This window comes from Schistocerca americana, chromosome X, assembly GCF_021461395.2.
Source record: "Schistocerca americana isolate TAMUIC-IGC-003095 chromosome X, iqSchAmer2.1, whole genome shotgun sequence".
Taxonomy (NCBI): domain Eukaryota; kingdom Metazoa; phylum Arthropoda; class Insecta; order Orthoptera; family Acrididae; genus Schistocerca; species Schistocerca americana.
Genome location: NC_060130.1, coordinates 330,901,039 through 330,921,055, shown reverse-complemented (window position 1 = coordinate 330,921,055; position 20,017 = coordinate 330,901,039). Strand labels below are relative to the sequence as shown.

Here is a 20,017-nt window from a genome sequence, read left to right as displayed (position 1 = left end):
GGGCATGGGTGTGTGTGATGTCCTTAGGTTAGTTAGGTTTAAGTAGTTCTAAGTTCTAGGGGACTGATGACCACAGCAGTTGAGTCCCATAGTGCTCAGAGCCATTTGATAATACGACGCCTGATATTGACAGGCCATCGCTGTTGGTACCCTCGTACCAATGTGCTGTCGGGATTTTCTTCTGCCCACTTGTGTCAGTTACGTGAATTCATAATACCCTCATTCTTGAAATAGGCTTCGTCGGTGAACAGTACTGTTCGTGAAAAATGCTGGTCGTGCTTCTGAAGCCGTAGGATGACATTTCAGAAGTCTACACTCTGCTGGTTGTCTCCTGGTGGCAATTCACGTACATTCGGCATTCGAAAGGGATAGTTGTGGTTTCTGTGCAGTACTCGCGCATCAGTAGACTGTGGTATTCCGACTGCAGTGGTGAGAGACCTGTTGCTTATTTTTCGGTGCTCCGCAACATTTTGTAACAAATTCTCTTCGCCATCTGCACTTCACGCCGACGGCGAGCCCCGGCCACTGAATCTTGGAGGTGCTACACGTGCACCATACTCCCTTAAGTGCCCATCCACAGAGTAAAATGGGTTAGCGGATGGAAGGCGCCGGTTGGTAAACGCATCTTGATACAGTTAACTTGCAAAGTCATCTCTTCCATCGGCAAGCCCAGAGATGAGGTGGATGTCGGCGTATTCATTGTTTGCGAAACTTACCATGGCAATAGCACTGCGACGCATCCGTTAGCAAATGTCGGCGTGGCGACTATCGGCTACAACGAACAGCGCAGTGCTGTTGTAAACACGTCACGCGCATAGCGAGTTTTCCTTCCGCCAATGACTGCTGTTTATATTTACAAGACAGGCGTTCCCGGACACGAGACTGCACAGTTTGTCACCGCCAGCAATGTGTAGTTCATGAATTATAATAGACTGATATGGGATTTGTTCTTTCTCGTATCTTCAAAACGCTGTCAGATACAAATCAGCCCAACGATGTTTCATGTGATGCATCTGTGCGTGGGGTTTATCAGTTTCTCATTAAACGGTTAACCGTTTCTTTTGTTCTATGTACACAATACATCGAGAAGAACTAAATTAGCAACGGTCCGTGGCATGTTACGCATAGCAGCCTGCGGTGCTCGGAGTCAGGCTATCTTAAGGAACGAATTGAGGATAGAAACCTGTATCCAGAAACTTCATCCAACAACGCTAAAGAGCGTCGAAGCTATAGGCTATGGCGCCTTTCCACCTCACAGAAACAGCGTAAAGTTTAGAGTAAATAGAACAACACACACAAAAAAAATGGTTCAAATGGCTCTGAGCACTATGGGACTTAACATCTGTGGTCATCAGTCCCCTAGAACTTAGAACTACTTAAACCTAACTAACCTAAGGACATCACACACATCCATGCCCGAGGCAGGATTCGATCCTGCGACCGTAGCAGTCGCGCGGTTCCGGACTGAGCGCCTAAACACACAAAATGCAAGAAGTTCGGTACTGAATTAAACTGATCTTAGAGGATCGAAATTGTTTGCCTGCTGTAGGTCCATGTGTCTTCTGTGATGGACGGGTAAAAGCCGCCCCGCCAGTATTCTCTAGACAGCATCCGTAAAAAACGAAATATCTCGGGCAGGTAGACGAGCTAGGAAACTCTCTATACAGATCCTAGCAAGTTTCCATCTACAATGAGAAATGATTTTAATTACAGATGAATCCTATTTCGAAACTTCTCCATTCAAACATGACATTTTTCTACAGTATCTATTAAATGCATGTCAGAAAGTTCTCGTGAAATTTGATGTTCCATGCTTAACGATCATACCTTAAATTGAACCAACGAAATAATCCACCTTGGACACCTCACAGACGACTTTATTGCTTATTAATATCCAGATACTCGTTTTAGGTCCTTCTGTCACGTGCGTGCTTTGAACGAATGGGTGGTTTATGTCCATTGTATTCGTCAGGAGCAACTGATTGTCAAAACCGCTGCTGTGGTGGCATTCTACCCTGAACTGATGCGGCAAGAAGCGCAAGATTGCTTTATGCCACTTTTTAAGACGATTCTACCTTTGAAGAATGTCTGAATGGTAATACTTTTCACACGGATTGCAGTAGAATTCACTATTTCCGATCACGAAAATTTCTCGGACAACCACATACGACCCTTTTCAAGGCTTACTGCTTCACTGTCAAGTTATCTTCTTATCCTGTTCGAATTGGTAATGTTTACCAATAGAAATTCTTAGAATTACTCAAATTCAAAATGGTTTCGCCTGTTTAAGAAATTGCTGTCTCAGTTTTTGTTTCAAACGTGCATGCGTCTAGTGTTCATAAACTTTTTCAATATGGATCGTTCTAGCTGATGCTGGAGGATACGTCATTTCGTTTGAGGAACGGAAGAAACAAACAATGTGCGGGAAGGAACTTGTTCGGTTGAGAACAATTGCTCATTTGCTGCTGCAGAGTAGAAAATTGCTGCCTTAAAACATAGCCCGTACGTTTAAAATTTAAACGACTCATAACACCAGAACCTATTTTATCATCAGACCATTGAACATCATCAAGTGTGGTGGCGGATGTTTATGACACTGCACACAAAAAAATGAATGAACTGAAATTATTTTCCACACATGTTCACTCAGTTTGAGATTTAGAGGAATTGATGAACCGTTATAGTAGGCATGAATTTTGCTGGTATCTTGTTAATTTTCAGGATGGAATGTCCGAGTGTAATGGATCTTAAGGGACCTTTGTAGTTTAAGTTCATCTGTGACATCAATAATAGACCAATGATAACGGTAGTTTCAACGATATATTTTGACGACGCTGCTGTCAACACGCCTTGAATGGGTTTCCACCACACATGTAGTTCACTATATTTTTTTAAGAAAAGACCCTTGGGAAATGGAAAATTAACATCACTGAAGACTTCACTGATGAACTCAGAATTTCAGGTGGACATGATAAGGGACAGTAAATGAAATTATTTATATCTCTGTGCTATGATGGAGGCAGGGGAAATGTACTGAGCATTATAACCCTTAAACCAAAGCAGCTGTATATCCAGTTCGTTATATACTGCTTAAACTGTGTGATTGCAACAACCATCACAATGCATGCAGTAGTTTTTCCACTGCACATTGACCGAGATCGTAACTTCTGCTGAGTTTCAGAAACATTTCCATCAACGCACTGACTGCTGTGTTCTTGGAACGTGAGTGCTGGGTTGACAGTTATGTTGCCCTCAAATCTTCTCGCTTCATCGGCTTCCCGGGAAGTGGGACGCTCGAATGACACGATGGGCAGCCGCGTGTAGCAGTGGACCAGGCACGAAGCCCAGGACGCAATGCGTCGCTGAGCTGTTCATGGCGTTCACTTTTTCAACCAAACAGTTTAGTCGAACTGATATATCAAGGCTCATCGACGGAAGAATTGCGTGCATGCACCTGGCATTACGAGCAAGTAGCCACTGCTATTCGAAGTAACAAAATCAGATTCGCATTCGTCTGCTAAAGCTACGCAAACATTTTGAAACTGTTGGGCCGCGGAACACCGTGGCTATATCTAAACTGGAATAAACATCGATTCAAAGCAAAATTGTTACGGTATTTTAACCGAAGACGACACAGTTAATTTAGCGAGAAGCAACACAGTTGATGCGCCTGGCCTTACGAGCATGTGAGTGCCACTGTTTAAACAAACTCAGTAGGATGTGCACACGCTAAACAACTCCACACAAACATTTTGTTGCTTTATAAAGTCACCAGTGGAATTAACACGATCCTACGCTTTCAGTTATCATCATTCGACGAAGTAACTAACTTTGTAAGCAACTAACTTCCTACAACAACAGAAGCTTTTGAAGTAGTTAACCCTCAGAATACAATGATTGCATCTTAACTGAAATAAACATAAAATAAAGCTAAATTGCTACTGTATTTTAACCATAAACGGCGCATTTCTGTTAGCAAGCTTTAAAATTATCGATTAAGTTCTTTCGGATACGGTACCATTCTCATCTATAAACGTGTGCAATATCAAATTGTGTTATCTTCTAACAAGTAATGATTCTGAAGCGTTTGAAGCTATTGAAACTACTCCAGTGACGTAATCAATCAATCCTGGAAAGCAGGCCATCGTTCAGTGCCAGATGCGAGACACAGTCCAATTCCCACATTGACACATTGAGTAGTGATAAGTGTTTTGGTATGTCAAAAATCAAATCACTCCTCTCATGATATGTCATCTGGTGTGCAAAGGCTAGGCAGCAGTATTAAAGAAAATTCTACATCTCTCTGTCGTACGCATCGTCCTGTAACACACACTTCAGAAAAAGTTTTGCATCACCCCGGTTCCCAGAAGTCCTGAAGACAGACGTTGGTTGTGGATATTGTGTCAAAGACACAGCCCCTTTGACGGTTCAGAGATGTCACTAAACCCGCCCAAAGATGTAAACAACCATGCATGAGCATCGCCTATTACACGGAGGTGGTCCGACAGCCGATCAGTTCCAGTCATTACACCGGGAAGGAGGTACACGGCTCATGTTGTCTGTAGTTCAGTAGTTCAACCATGCCTAGACGGTCAATACCGCGGTTCGATCTTCCGCATTGTTACGTTGTGTCAGTAAGGGCTTTCAACAAGGGAAGTGTTCAGGCGCCTCGGAGTGAACCAAAGCGATGTTGTTCGGACATGGAGGAGATACAGAGAGACAGGAATTGTCGATGACATGCCTCGCTCAGGCCGATCAAGGGCTACTACTGTAGGGGATGACCACTGCCTATGGATTATGGCTCGGAGGACCCCTGACAGCAACGCCACCATGTTGAATAAAGCTTTCCGTGCAGCCGCAGGACGTCGTGTTACGACTCAAATTCTGCGCAATAGGCTGCATGTTGTGCAACTTCACTACCGACGTCCATGGCGAGGTCCATCTTTACATCCATGACCCCATGAAGAGCGGTACAGATGGGCCCAACAACATGCCGAATGGACCGCTCAGGATTGGCATAACGTTCTCTTTACCGATATGTGTCGCACATGCCTTCAACCAGACAATCGTCGGAGACGTGTTTGGAGGCAGCCCGGTGAGGCTGAACGCCTTAGGCACACTGTCCAGCGAGTGCAACAAGGTGGAGGTTCCCTGCTGTTTTGGGGTAGCATTATGTGGGGCCGACGTACGCCGCTGGTGGTCATGGAAAGCGCCGTAACGGCTGTAAAACAAGTGAATGCCATCCTCTGGCCGATAGTGCAACGATATCGGCAGCGTATTGGCGAGGCATTCGTCTTCATGGGCGACAATTCGCACATCTTGTGAATGACTTCTTTCAGGATAACGACATCGCTCGACTAAAGTGGCCAGCATGTTCTCCAGACATGAACCGTATCGAACATGCCTGGGATGGATTAAAAAGGGCTTTTTATGGACGAAGTGACCCACCAACCACTCTGAGGGATCAACACCGAATCGCCGTTGAGGAGTGGGACAATTTGGACCAACAGTGCCTTGATGAAATAGTGAATTGAAAGCCACGACGAATACAGGCATGCATCAGTGCAAGACGACGTGCTGCTGGGTATTAGAGGTACCGGTGTGTACAGTAATCTGGACCACCACCTCTGAAGGTTTCGCTGTATGGTGGTTCAACATGCAACATGTTGTTTTCATGAGCAATAAAAAGGACGGAAATGATGTTTATGTTGATCTCTATTCCAATTTTCTGTACAGGTTCCGGAACCCTCGAAACTGAGGTGATGCAAAACTATTTTTTATGTGTGTATTATCCGAAGACAGAAGGTTACGGTCAAATGCCTGTTTTTTAGTTTAGGTTTGGATATTTCATTATCTGCCAGATAATATGAACCTAGGAAACGTTCCAAGTATAACTTCTGATTAAACCCCCGAACAGGCCATGGAGGCCCAAGGGTACCGACCGGCTGCCGTGTCATCCTCAGCCCACAGGCGTCACTGGATGTGGATATGGAGGGGCGTGTGGTCAGCACACCGCTCACCTGGCCGTATGTCAGTTTCCTTGGCCGGAGCCGCTACTTCTCAATGTAGTAGCTCCTCAGTTTGCCTCGCAAAGGCTGGGTGCACCCCGCTTGCCAACAGCGCTCGGTATACCGGGTGGTCACCCATCCAAGTGCTAGCCCAGCCCGACAGCGCGTAACTTTGGCGATCTGACGGGAACAGGTGTTACCACTGCGGCAAGGCCGTTGGCACTTCTAATTAAAAGATAGCGTTTAGGTACGTTTTCTCGGATATTTAGCATTTATCCTTTGTAGTAAGTCAGATCAGTTTCTTTTGAAATTCTGTAACGCTCTTCTGTGAATCAAACAAACATGTGACCCTTCATGTTGCTCTTTTTGTATATGTCCAAAGTCCTTTATTCGTTCTATTTGGTACTGGTCCTACACACTCGAGAAATTTTCTAGGATAAGTCCTACGACTTTTTTTGGCAGAAATCTGCTATGGAGGCCCAATGCGTTTTCACATCTGTCAACAATACCACATACGTTTCTTTCGGAGTATGTTCATGAAATATGAGGGCTTTTTCGTTTCTCAACACTTAGCTACTTCTCTACTTTGCAACCACTCCCATTTAGACAGTTTTCGTAGTATGTTAACAACTGCTAATTCATTCGTCATAGAAGGCAGCTGCCTGTGATTTCCGCCATTTCCTTACGATTGTCTCCAGCTCGTTGCCTGTGACAAGCTGCTGTCATAGCCAGCGGCTTGTGTGACCGAAGAGAAGAAATCAGAGAGAAGCAAGTGCGGGATGTATTATGGGTGATCAGACACTTCACACGAAAAACGATGCTGGAGTGTCTTCCCTGTATCGGCAGTATGCGACAGAGAACGCAAACGGATGACATTTAACGTTACGTGGGTTGCATGAATTCAGGCGAAACCCTCAGCAGGATTTCACGCTTGGCGAGAAGCACAGTTTTCTATGCATTTTAAGTGCTTATTGTGCACTTAGAACTAAAACATGTGACGTGAAGCGAGGCAGGGGTATACAAGAGACACACCGCAACACATCTGTACAAAGAATTTTCACTGTGGTTTTAATTTCATGACCGATCAGAGGCTGAAAAACAATGGCCCTCACAGCACCGTATTTAGCAGTCATATATAATCACTCGCTCGACGAAAGATTGCTTACATGAAGACTAGAAACTTGTGCATATTATACCAATATACAGGATAGAAAATAGACGCAATCCATTGAATTATAGACTTATATCACTGACATCGATATGCAGTAGGATTTTGGAACAGACACTGTGTTTGAACAATATGAAACAGTTGGTAGAAAACTCTCTCATGACGCACAGTCACCACGAATTCAGAAATTATAGTTCACGAGAAACACAAATAGCTATTTATCTACACGAAGTAATGAGTGCTATCGTTAAAATATCTCATACTGATTCCACATTTCTAGTATTCTAAATGTTCATCACAAGTGGCTTCTGATGAAATAGCGTGTTCATGAGGTACCGTCTCAGATATGCGACTGGATTCGTGATTTATTGTCAGAGACGTCACAGTTCGTAGTAACTGACGAAGTCATCCAGTCATACTGGAAGTGTTATAAGCTCTCTACTGTTTCTAATTTATATAAAAGATTCAGGGGAGCATCTGAGCAGCCCTCTTAGGTTGGCTGCACATGTAGCTCTCGTTTACCGCAAAGGACAATCACCAGAAGATGTAAGCGAATTGCTGAATGATTTACAATACGTATCTAGACGGTGCTAAAAGTGTCAATTGATCATAAAAAATAGAAAGTGTGGAGTCCTTCACATGAATTTCGAAAATTCCGATAAATTTCTGTTGCACTCTAAATAATTCAAATTTAAAGGTTGTAGATTCAACTAAATACCGAGTGGTTACCACCTGAATAAACTTAAGATGGAACCAACACACATGAAATGTTTTAGGGATGGCCAACCAAAGACTTTTACTGGTTGAACCCTTAGAAGATGCCACAAGCCTACTAAAGAGACTGCTTACACTACGCTTTCCTGTGGAATCCTTACCAGATGGGATGACACAGTAAATCGAAAAGTTGAAACAAGGGCAGTTCATATGTATTATCACGAAATACGGGAGATGGGATTACAGATTCGGGAGGGATCAGAGGTTGCTACCGGTTTTCAAAACTGGCCACACACCTACCATATTTCGAAACTTTGCTGAAAATGGTCAGCATCACATTCGTCGCAACGTCGTGTTAATTAAACACTGCCACTCAGTTTGAAATCCACGAGTTATTCATTAAAAAATAAGCCTCTGTTTTTTACTCGTGATAAATATGTGATCAACATTCCAGTCAGAGCGCTGTTGTGATTTCTGTTTGCCGATATGCTGAAGCTTATCGTATCATGTACAAGGATGAAATGCTAGAAAAAATAACTGTTAATTCACTTTTTCCACATTGACATTCATCATCACAGGTCTAGCTTTCGGATATATCCTGCGCAGACGAGTGTTTCACTCACTGTGTCAGTGTGCTTGTGATTCGTAATATATGTTACACTCTAAGGCTTAAGAAATCGCACAAAGAAATGAATATTTTAAGCAGAAGTATTTTCTTTTAATATCCATTTGCTTTCAGACCTGCGTAACAAATAGGGTGTTGTCTTAATACTTTATTGTACTTAACGATAAATTTGAAGATAAGGGATCAAGAGGCGAGTCTACTCAGCAAGAATAATTTACAGCCAACGGAAGCCTCACACCATCTTCACCATGTAACAAAGAAAGTTATAATTTCGCATATCCTTCATAGATGACTAAGAGTTGATTTCATTTCAATGTCAACATCTTTATAAAACAGTATGAGAATGTATGTTCTTTCGTTTCTATAGTCTGACACACTTCTTTATTTGTCTTTGGAAAACAGAATTGGCCCATCGACCATCCGATACGTAGAAGTGGGAAATTATTAGCCAAATGTATGATCGCTTTTAAAAAAGCTATTTCGTATTGACATTTCCGAACATTTCCTAAAATGCAATTCGATAAACGTCCTGTGTAATAAACTGCAACTCTATAGCCCCACACTGACGAAACTTGAACATCATGCGTGGCAGGTTAATGAGTACAAAAACAATACGCCAAAAAAGTTTTACTTGTATACACTGTATTCTACATAAATTCTATTGCTTTCTGTTTAGAAACCATACGGCCTAGAATCTAATAACTCAATAGAAACAGTCATGCCATCACTTCAGCTTCAAGTTTTCTGCGAACCTTTTTGTACACATGACAACTAACTTGCACTCAATAATTTCTTATGTGTTACACTTACCAAAAGAATAAGCAGCCGAATATTTATAACTGCCGCCTTACTGTCTCCTCTGGCCTCCTTCTCGTCCAAGAACTGGTGTCAAATGAGAGTCAGGGTGCGGAACGCTTTCCAACAGCCCCACCCCTACCCAACCCTCTCCATAAGTTGGCGACAGTGCCTTGCGTCTGTCATACACTGAGTCACTCATTACCGCCAACTGACATGTGAGTCAGTAAATTCGAAATGTTAAATTCTTTCCACTCAGACCTTCCGGTAACAAGAATGAGCACCTGATCTTGTATGAGACAACGAAAGAAATTGTCCCTCCAAGGACTATGTAAACTTGAGTAAAGTACGTCTATTACTCGACCGAGTTAACCAACTAACTATCAACAACTGACCTACTCTGAGGACCGTAATTTCATTCTCACCCATTGACACAACATCATGGTCGATTGATTCGAATTGGAAATGAGTTGGCGGACAACTATAAGACGGTATTGCTATTTCGGAAGAGCGAACTTAAAATCCAAGTCCAATCACTCTGATTAAGAGTTCCGTTGTTTCCCCGTGTCCTTTCAGTGGAATACGTAGATAGTTTATTCAAAAATATCTCGGGTAATTTCCAAACCAGTCTGTGTATTTGAGATTTATTCCACCAGAGGGCGCTCCGTGTTACAGATCGTTAGTGAGGTTAGAAAGGCAGTTGTATTTTCGAAATTGACTGTCCACTAGAGATATACTGACTTTCTGGATATTAATACCCCATTTGTACAATATAAACTCCAGTAGGCTTCAGGGTTTTGAGTATAACAATCTATGGGTGATATCATAATTTCAGAGGTATCTACGCCCTAGTTATCCACTCGGTAACTACAGTTTCGTCTTAAAAGTTTTTGGGCATTTTATTTTTCCTTCATAACACGGTAAAGTCATCGTGACCTTCCGACTTAATAATGAATAATGACCTACGACCAATTCAACTCTGTCCACGTCTCACCAAAAGATATCTTCCTGAACCGATACCATCCATTTTAAAACCCTAAAAAATCACCCACTCACAACATTACCTTTTTCACACCTTAGAGAATACATTACACACGAGCAACAGGTATTTCGATTTTCTGACCACAGAAACACCGAATGAGCCCCAGAGACTACTTATTAGAAGTAACCATGAGTAGCAAAGTATCATACTCCTCGTAGATCACACAAAGTTACAGATGTTCGTGGCCAACAAAAAGGAGAAGAAATAGAAAACAAGAAGAATTAATTCATCATGCCACTTATGCAAGTTAGTTTTACAACAGTCAAAAATAATAAATTTCTGCTCTACTACCCAAAAGAAGACGAAACATTAATATTGATTCATCACAGTTTCTCGAAAAACGTTTTGTAGAATGGAAAGTATGTTAACAAACGTATCTCGGTTATGAAAAGAGATAAGCTCGACGATAACTGAGTGGTCATTCCGCGAGATCTAATGTATTTGCACACGTCCTACTTCGCTGGCAGTAGAACAGCATTTTCTTATCTGCAAGGTCATTCCAGGCATCATGACGTTCAGTCTCGAGCCAAAGTCAGTGAGGGGAGGGGAGGCAGGGAGTAAGAGGCCCCCACTCCCTCCGCTTCTGCAAATTTTGCATGAAAATCGAGGCAATCAGCGCTAAAATAATGGAACTGGAAAGTCTTATCGAGGCAGAGGATATAAATGTCGAGGTGTTCAACGCTAGAATACAGCATTGTGAACTATATGTCAATGAGAAAATTTAGGAAGTCAACGCCAAACTAACAGATATGCTTGGATATATCAAGGCGATAGCTAAGGCACTTGACCAACATCAACACCAGTAGTCTCAAAGCTTATATAAATTGTAAACTATCGAAAAAACGGCTCAGCATACAGCAGCATGTCGTCTACAAAGTTAAAGCAATAACAGCATCACTGACCCCCCACTTTACTGTCTTCATTCCAACATTTCCCAGCTCTTCCTGCATTCTCAGTTAAAGGTATTGGTTGCTTACCTAACCTATATGGTTTCGTCCTGCTGACGTCAAAAGTTCTGTGTCAGCCTTACTGTAACGATTAGTGAAGTCAGAATGGCCTTTACTCCCTCAACTTCTGCTTCTTCAACTTCTTCTCTTCTATCTCCATTCATAATGCGTGACACTCCTTTCACACTGTATGTTACTGGTTTAAGGGGAATTAGAACGGAAAAAAATTGTTTTTCGCATTTTCGGAGTTTTATCTTATTATAAAATTTGCAATTTTCAGAGTGAAATTATACTTATAAATCACTTATAAACTCACATGGGATGTATTTTTTTAAATATAATCTACACCGGTTGAAAATGTTAAAATATTTACGTGCATTACTTCAAAATATAATAAAATCGGTAACTTTTTATATATAAGGCTGTGGATTGCTGTGTTATAAAGGTAAAATTACGTGTTTCTATTGGGAGCACTATAAAAATTAGTATCGTATCGTTTCATAGTGTAAACACGCGTTGTATGTCGAAGTGCTAACGTTTTCCCGAGGAAAAGCGACGAATAGATTGGCAAATCTCTCCAATAGTAAAGTATGACGCCATAATGCAGTGTTTTTAAGAAACGTGGGTTTCATGGCAATAGATTTTCGAATAAAGGGAAATATTGTGTTCAACATGTGGCGTGTGAAGTTACAGACAATGAAATACAGGCAAACCCGTCAGTATCTAAAGAAACACCCGTTAGTGCTTCGAAGATTAAAATAAAACGTTGTGATACACAATTTTCTCAAGATGAAAGTGATGTAATTGATAGGTTAGGTTATCTTCTGATAGATTTACACATCCTGACAAGGGTGGTAGGTGAATGGGTGTGTTGTAAAATATGTGGAGGGCCAGTTAGTTTACATGAAGGCAGTGAGGTATCAAATGGACTAGCCAGGAAACTAATCATTAATTGTGCCAGTAGTAAATATACTCATTCATTTTGGAATTCTGTTGAGTGTAAAGATAATTATTTTGAATTAAATGATAGGTGGTTTTATGGTTTGAGAGCTACTGGCACAGGACCACTCTAGCAGAAACAATGTATACTGTGATGAATATGCCACACCCACCTTGTAAAATCGGCAAGTATGCAGTATTTATTGGAGCTGCTGTGGAATCTGTTGCATGTGAGTCAATGAAGGGTGCTGCAAACGAAGCTGTTGAAATAAATGATGGTATGACTGACATACCAGTAGCTTTTGATGGCACTTGGCAGAAATGTAGCTACAGTTCTAAGAATTCTGTTACAATGGTGACCAGTGGGGACACTGGAAAGGTAATAGATTTCCAGATTGTAACATATTTCCAGATTGTAACCAAACATTGTTATAGGTGTAAATCGGGGGATGAAGAAGGGCATTTCTGTGACAGAAATTATGAACGAACAAGTGGTGGTATAGAGGCCTCCGCAGCTATTGAAATTTTTAGTCGATCTGTGAACGAAAGGGTAGTGTGTTAAACTAAGTTCTTAGGCGATGAAGAAGCAAAAGCATATAACAATGAAGTAGCCACTCAGCCTTATGGTGAGAAGATCACCAAAAACCTGGAATGTGTTGGTCATGTCCAGAAGAGGATGGGCACCAGGCTGAGGAAGTTGAAACAAAGTTTGAGAAACAAGAAACTTTCTGGTGGTAAAACCATAGGAGTCAGGCTGAAAGATAAAATGAATGATGAATCACAGTAGTATTATGGGATGGCCATTAAAAATAATACTGAGGGTTAGTTGAAAATGAAGGAGGCAGTATAGGCTACCTTCTCCCACAGACGATCAACTGATGAAAAACCAGCACAGCACCTTTACCCTCCTGGACCTGATTCATGGTGCATTTACCGCAATGCCCACTACTCAAGCAGTTCATACTGCCACAAACATTCCATCCAGGTAGCAATCATGGATATCGTAATACCTACACTACTGGCCATTAAAATTGCTACACCAATAAGAAATGCAGATGATAAACGGGTATTCATTGGACAAATATATTATACTAGAACTGACATGTGATTACATTTTCACACAATTTGGGTGCATAGATCCTGAGAAATCAGTACCCAGAACAACCACCTCTGGCCGTAATAGCGGCCTTGATACGTCTGGGCATTGAGTCAAACACAGCTTGGATGGCGTGTACGGTTACAGCTGCCCATGCAGCTTCAACACGATACCACAGTTCATCAAGACGGTTGACTGGCGTATTGTGACGAGCCAGTTGCTCGGCCACCATTGACCAGATGTTTTCAGTTGGTGAGAGATCTGGAGAATGTGCTGGCCAGGGCAGCAGTCGAACATTTTCTGTATCCAGAAAGGCCCGTACAGAACCTGCAACATGCGGTCGTGCATTATCATGCAGAAATGTTGGGTTTATCAGGGATCGAATGAAGGGTAGAGCCACGGGTCGTAACACGTCTGGAATGTAACGTCCACTGCTCAAAGCGCCGTCAATGCGAACAAGAGGTGACCGAGACGTGTAACCAATGACACCCCATACTATCACTCCGGGTGACACGCCATTATGGCTTCCAATGTGCGTTCACCGCGATGTCGCCGAACACGGATGCGACCATCATGATGCTGTAAACAGCACCTGGATTTATCCGGAAAAATGATGTTTTGCCATTCGTGCACCCAGGTTCGTCGTTGAATACACCATCGCAGGCGCTCCTGTCTGTGATGCAGCGTCAAGGATAACCGCAGCCATGGTCTCCGAGCTGATAGTCCATGCTGCTGCAAACGTCGTCGAACTATTCGTGCGGATGGTTGTTTTCTTGCAAACGTTCCCGTCTGTTGACTCAGGGATCGAGACGTGGCTGCACGATCCGCTACAGCCATGCGGATAAGATGCCTGTCATCTCGACTGCTAGTGATACGAGGCCGTTGGGATCCAGCACGGTGTTCCGTATTACCCTCCTGAACCTACCGATTCCATAATCTGCTAACAGTCATTGGATCTCGATCAACGCGAGCAGCAATGTCGCGATACGATAAACCGCAATCGCGATAGGCTACAATCCGACCTTTATCAAAGTCGGAAACGTGATGGTACGCATTTCTCCCCCTTACACGAGGCATCACAACAACGTTTCACCACGCAACGCCGGTCAACTGCTGTTTGTGTATGAGAAATATGTTGGAAACTTTCCCCATGTCAGCACGTTGTAGGTGTCGCCACCGGCGCCAACCTTGTGTGAATGCTCTGAAAAGCTAATCATTTGCGTATCACAGCATCTTCTTCCTGTCGGTTAAATTTCACGTCTGTAGTACGTCATCTCCGTGGTGTAACAATTTTAGTGGCCAGTAGTGTACAATATACTACTGTGTTAAATTGGTGGATCCAGGCAAGCAGAACTTCAACGTAGGTGATTTGGCACGAATTTTGAAATACAATACCACGTTTGAGAAGTCATAGCTACCGAACTGTTACTGTTTTCAAGGTGCAGAGTACGTACATCTGGAAGGCGAATGATGGTGAAAAAATTGCTGAGAGTTTTTTTCACAGAGGAATTGCAGAATAGCTCTGAACGGGACGTGTTCCTCGTAGAGTGCGTCTTAAGACGCCACAGGAACAAGGCACTAGTGATAAGTTTCGGCCTCTCACCAAAGCACAACAGTTGGGTGAACACTCGCAGTTTACTATACGTATAGTAGGAAACGCAAACCTCAAACCACGCACTAGCGTGACATGAGTGATAGGAAATGTATCAACAGAAATGGAGGTGGTATTCTCGAGAATCTTCCGTTCGAAATATCATATCCCTGGTAACAATTATTGTGGACGTGGAACGAAATTGGAACAACACCTAGGAAGGGAATTAATATCCTAGACAGAGTATGCAAGGAGCATGACATTGCTTAAGCTACAAATAAAGATTGTCGCATTGTGGACCAAATATTAACTCATAAGGTCAGACAGATACGTTAACCCTTTCACGTACGTGGAACACATTTGTCCCACATATAAATCACCTTACTAATTGGACTGTAATCACAGTTGATGTGCTGCAGATGCTCTACTTGAAGCAGAGATACGTGTTTTCTTTAATATCGTACATCTTTGGAGGCAACAATTACTATAACTACCATTAGTCGTTGGTTATTGTTGGTCGTTCTCGCTTCGAGCAGACACACAAATTTATTCACTTATTGTGTGCGTATTGTGGTCTCTGCCTTACTGTCAAAGCTTGAAAGTATATTCAAGTAAGTTTCTCTTTTACTTTAGCCCATTTATTTACAAAATAACTGTATTTCATCAGTGGAAATCTTTATTTTCATTCTATGGGACATACTTGTCCCAATGTACCACAATGGTAATTTGTGTACTTGTTTTTGAATGTCATGAAATCGTTACTATTACGTAAGAAAAACGAGCAGAACGGTATTTAAAATTCGGTTTAAAATATATTATCTTTCATTTTATTAAATAAGCGGAAAAAAATTTGTACTGGTATAATTTCAAATCTGCTTTTAGGTTATGTGCTCCAGAAAAAGAGAATTTACATCACTGGTGAATGTGTTATGCAGATTTAGGAGGCTTGTAGTAGTGATGACGAAGATAATGTCACTGAATGATGAAGATAAAAATTTTCTTGAAGGAGATATGGAAGGTGAAAGAGAACATGTTTTTATAGGAGATCCTGCAAAAGAAATACGTAGCCCACCTAGCAAAAGAAGGCATACAGACTAAATATCAGAACCAAATGCTGAGTTATCTGATTTCCTTCCAGATTTACCAGAATTTAAATGGTCCTGAACTTACCAACCAAGACAGTTCAGTGATAACATGAATCATGAATTTGCGAAAGTGCTTTTCTTTAGTGTCAGTGAAAACCATGAAATGCCACAGACATTTGAAATTTTTTCTTCCACTATTGGCCTAAAAGATTTGGTGCATGATATATTAATTCCTGAAAGTATTCGGTATGCAGAACAATCAGGCAACGCATTCAGCACAAATGAAGATGAAATCAAGGCATTTCTTGGTATGAACCTGGTAATGGGGTACCATATTTTGCCTACATTTAGAAGCTACTGGGCAACTGAACCCGATTTAGGTGTTCCTTATATAGCTCAGATTATGCCACTCCATCGGTTTGAAGAGATTCGAAAGTACTTACATTTTTCCAACAATACAGATCAGTCAATAAAGGAATACCGCACATACAAAGTGAGACCTGTAATTACCCATTTGAACAAAACCTTAGTGCATCTAGGGCTCAATCTGTAGATGAGCATATGATCAGATTCAAAGCACATAATATTATGCAACAGTATGTCAAAAATAAGCCAGTCAAATGGGGTTTCAAAATGTGGTGCAGATGTGATTCGGAAACTGGCTACCTATTTGAGTGTGATTTATACATTGGTAAAAAAAAAAAAAAAAAAAAAAAAAAAAAAAACCTCAGGTCCTGAAGTACGAGGTGCATTCAAGTTCTAAGGTCTCCGATTTTTTTTCTGATTAACTACTCACCCGAAATCGATGAAACTGGCGTCACTTCTCGACGTAATCGCCCTGCAGACGTACACAATTTCCACAACGCTGACGCCATGATTCCATGGCAGCGGCGAAGGCTTCTTTAGGAGTCTGTTTTGACCACTTGAAAATCGCTTAGGCAATAGCAGCACGGCTGGTGAATGTGCGGCCACGGAGAGTGTCTTTCATTGTTGGAAAAAGCCAGAAGTCACTAGGAGCCAGGTCAGGTGAGTAGGGAGCATGGGGATTCACTTCAAAGTTGTTATCACGAAGAAACTGTTGCGTAACGTTAGCTCGACGTGCGGGTGCGTTGTCTTGGTGAAACAGCACACGTGCAGCCCATCCCGGACGTTTTTGTTGCAGTGCAGGAAGGAATTTGTTCTTAAAAACATTTTCGTAGGCTGCACCTGTTACCGTAGTGCCCTTTGGAACGCAATGGGTAAGGATTACGCCCTCGCTGTCCCAGAACATGGACACCATCACTTTTTCAGCACTGGCGGTTACTCGAAATTTTTTTGGCGGTGGTGAATCTGTGTGCTTCCATTGAGCTGACTGGCGCTTTGTTTCTGGATTGAAAAATGGAATCCACGTCTCATCCATTATCACAACCGACGAAAAGAAAGTCCCATTCATGCTGTCGTTGCGCGTCAACATTGCTTGGCAACATGCCACATGGGCAGCCATGTGGTCGTCTGTCAGCATTCGTGACACCCACCTGGATGACACTTCTCGCATTTTCAGGTCGTCATGCAGGACTGTGTGCACAGAACCCACAGAAATGCAAACTCTGGAGGCGATCTGTTCAACAGTCATTCAGCGATCCCCCAAAACAATTCTCTCCACTTTCTCGATCATGTCGTCTGACCGACTTGTGCGAGCCCGAGGTTGTTTCGGTTTGTTGTCACACGATGTTCTGCCTTCATTAAACTGTCGCACCCACAAACGCACTTTCGACACATCCATATCTCCATCACCACATGTCGCCTTCAAGTGTCGATGAATTTCAATTGGTTTCACACCACGCAAATTCAGAAAACGAATAATTGCATGCTGTACAAGTAAGGAAAACGTCGCCATTTTAAGTATTTAAAACAGTTCTCATTCCCGCCGCTGGCGGTAAAATTCCATCTGCCGTACGGAGATGCCATCTCTGGGACGTATTGACAATGAACGCGGCCTCATTTTAAAACAATGCACATGTTTCTATCTCTTTCCAGTCCGGAGAAAAAAAATCGGAGGCCTTAGAACTTGAAAGCACCTCGTAGGGCTTGGTGAGTCAGTAGTTCTGCAACCAACAAAATCACTATGTGGAGTGGGATGTGAAATTTACATAGATAACTTTTTTAACTCTCCAGCTTTGCAGTATTACCTTGGTTCAGAAAATATCAGATCATGTGGAACAGTGTGCACCAATCCTAAAAACATCCCAAAGACATTCCCTCCAGGCAAGGAAAAGAAAAGAGGTGAGTCATACAGTCTCAGTAGCAATGGTCTGACAATCCTCAAATGGATGGATAACAAGCCAGTTTCTCTACTGACTAATTTTATTTCCCTAACACCATCTACGACGGTGAAGAGGCGTCAGTCTGGTTCTTCTGAAAAGATCAGTGTTCAGTGTCCTCTTATGATAAGAAAGTACAACAAGTGGATGGGAGGGGTGGAACGTATGGACCAGAAGAAAGTGACTTATGAGATCGACAGGAAGGCAAAGGTTAAGTATTACCTGAGAATTTTCTTTGATCTTCTTGACATTGGTGTAAACAATGTGTATGTAATGTATTCAAAATTGGCAGAAGAATGAGGATTCAAATCACCACTATTATCCCTAGAGTTCAGACAATGCATAGCGAGAAATCTAATTGGAAATTATTGAAGTCGACAAAGGAATTTATCAACAGTAGTGAGAACATCAAGAAGGTTGCAGACCAGTTGCAGTCCAAAGAGTCCAGAGCACCGAATGATAAAATCAGACGTGAGGAAGAGATGTGTTCATTGTGCTTCAAAGTGTGTTGAAAATCGCACTTACAATATTTGTGAACAGTGTGGTGTTAATTTATGCTTTACTTCAAGCAGAAACTGTTTTGCAGAATTTCACATCAAATAGACAACATATACACAGCCTCTGCAATTTTTCGATGTATTAGGTGTAATGTGTTCTGTAACTGTCCTTTAAGGACCACAGGGACAAATACGTCCCAGCTTTTTTTTTTAGCAGTACAAATAAAAATGTTTGAAATAATAACATATTTTGTTTATAAAACCTCCGGTTACCATAGAGATACAAAAATTTTAATCACTAGCACTTTAGTTTTCTTTTGTACCTGAAAGGGTTAAAGGAAAGTTGTTGGTATACCACAGTGTATTGCTGCATTCCTGGACGATATGGCACTGCGTGCCAAACTTAATTTTCGTGCTGAAATAAACTTCATACAGGTACGAGAAGGGGGTCGCTATGCCTTCAACTACCTAGTTTCATCTGCTTTTCAAGGTCATATCACTGCAGACAGCCTGTGGCTATACCATATAAAATGGAGTTAGCCGATGTTAAATTGGATGTTCTAATGAAAGACCTACCTGAAATATTGCAGCAGTTCCGCGTAGACTGTTATTACCTTTTCGATTTGAACACAACGCAACATTTGGCCGCAATATATTAATAAAACATAAATGTGGCACTACCCAGTATCACACCACGACTTCTGCATGAAGGGGACTAACAGGGAAATAGTACTGTGATTGTCGACAAAAATAAGGCACTTGGTAAAGTGATGATATACATTAAATTTATGTGACAGATCACAAGCCGAGGCACGAAAGTGTAAGACTACGGGAAAAGTTGCATCCTCCTTAGCTGGAGAACGTAGTAGTACCAGGCAGAAAGCTACAACATACTACTACAGAATGGATCGAGTGTTTCGCCCACTGCTAGACTGTGTACGTGTTTTTAACTCTAACTGTCACTGTTTACAAGGTGCTCCACTGTACTGTGTACCAGTGCGTAACGTCGCGAGTCAAAATGCAATAGCATTTTATTGCAGCAAGCTACCTTGCAGTACGGGCTCGTAGCTTTGGAGTCGGTGGCGGTGACAGCCGCTTGTATCTCGGCGTGATCACTTTCACCTGTCGCTAGAACGACCATGGGAAGTGCTACTTGTGTCAGTTCCAGCGACAGAATATTCGAACCCTTAAGAATATAAATAAAACACAT

The 20,017-nt window shown here is 42.1% G+C and overlaps 1 pseudogene; it reads right to left on the bottom strand.

Annotated features, from left to right (window-relative positions):
• Positions 1–6,111: 6,111 nt before the first annotated feature.
• Positions 6,112–6,229, bottom strand: LOC124557252 (annotated as a pseudogene).
• Positions 6,230–20,017: the final 13,788 nt, after the last annotated feature.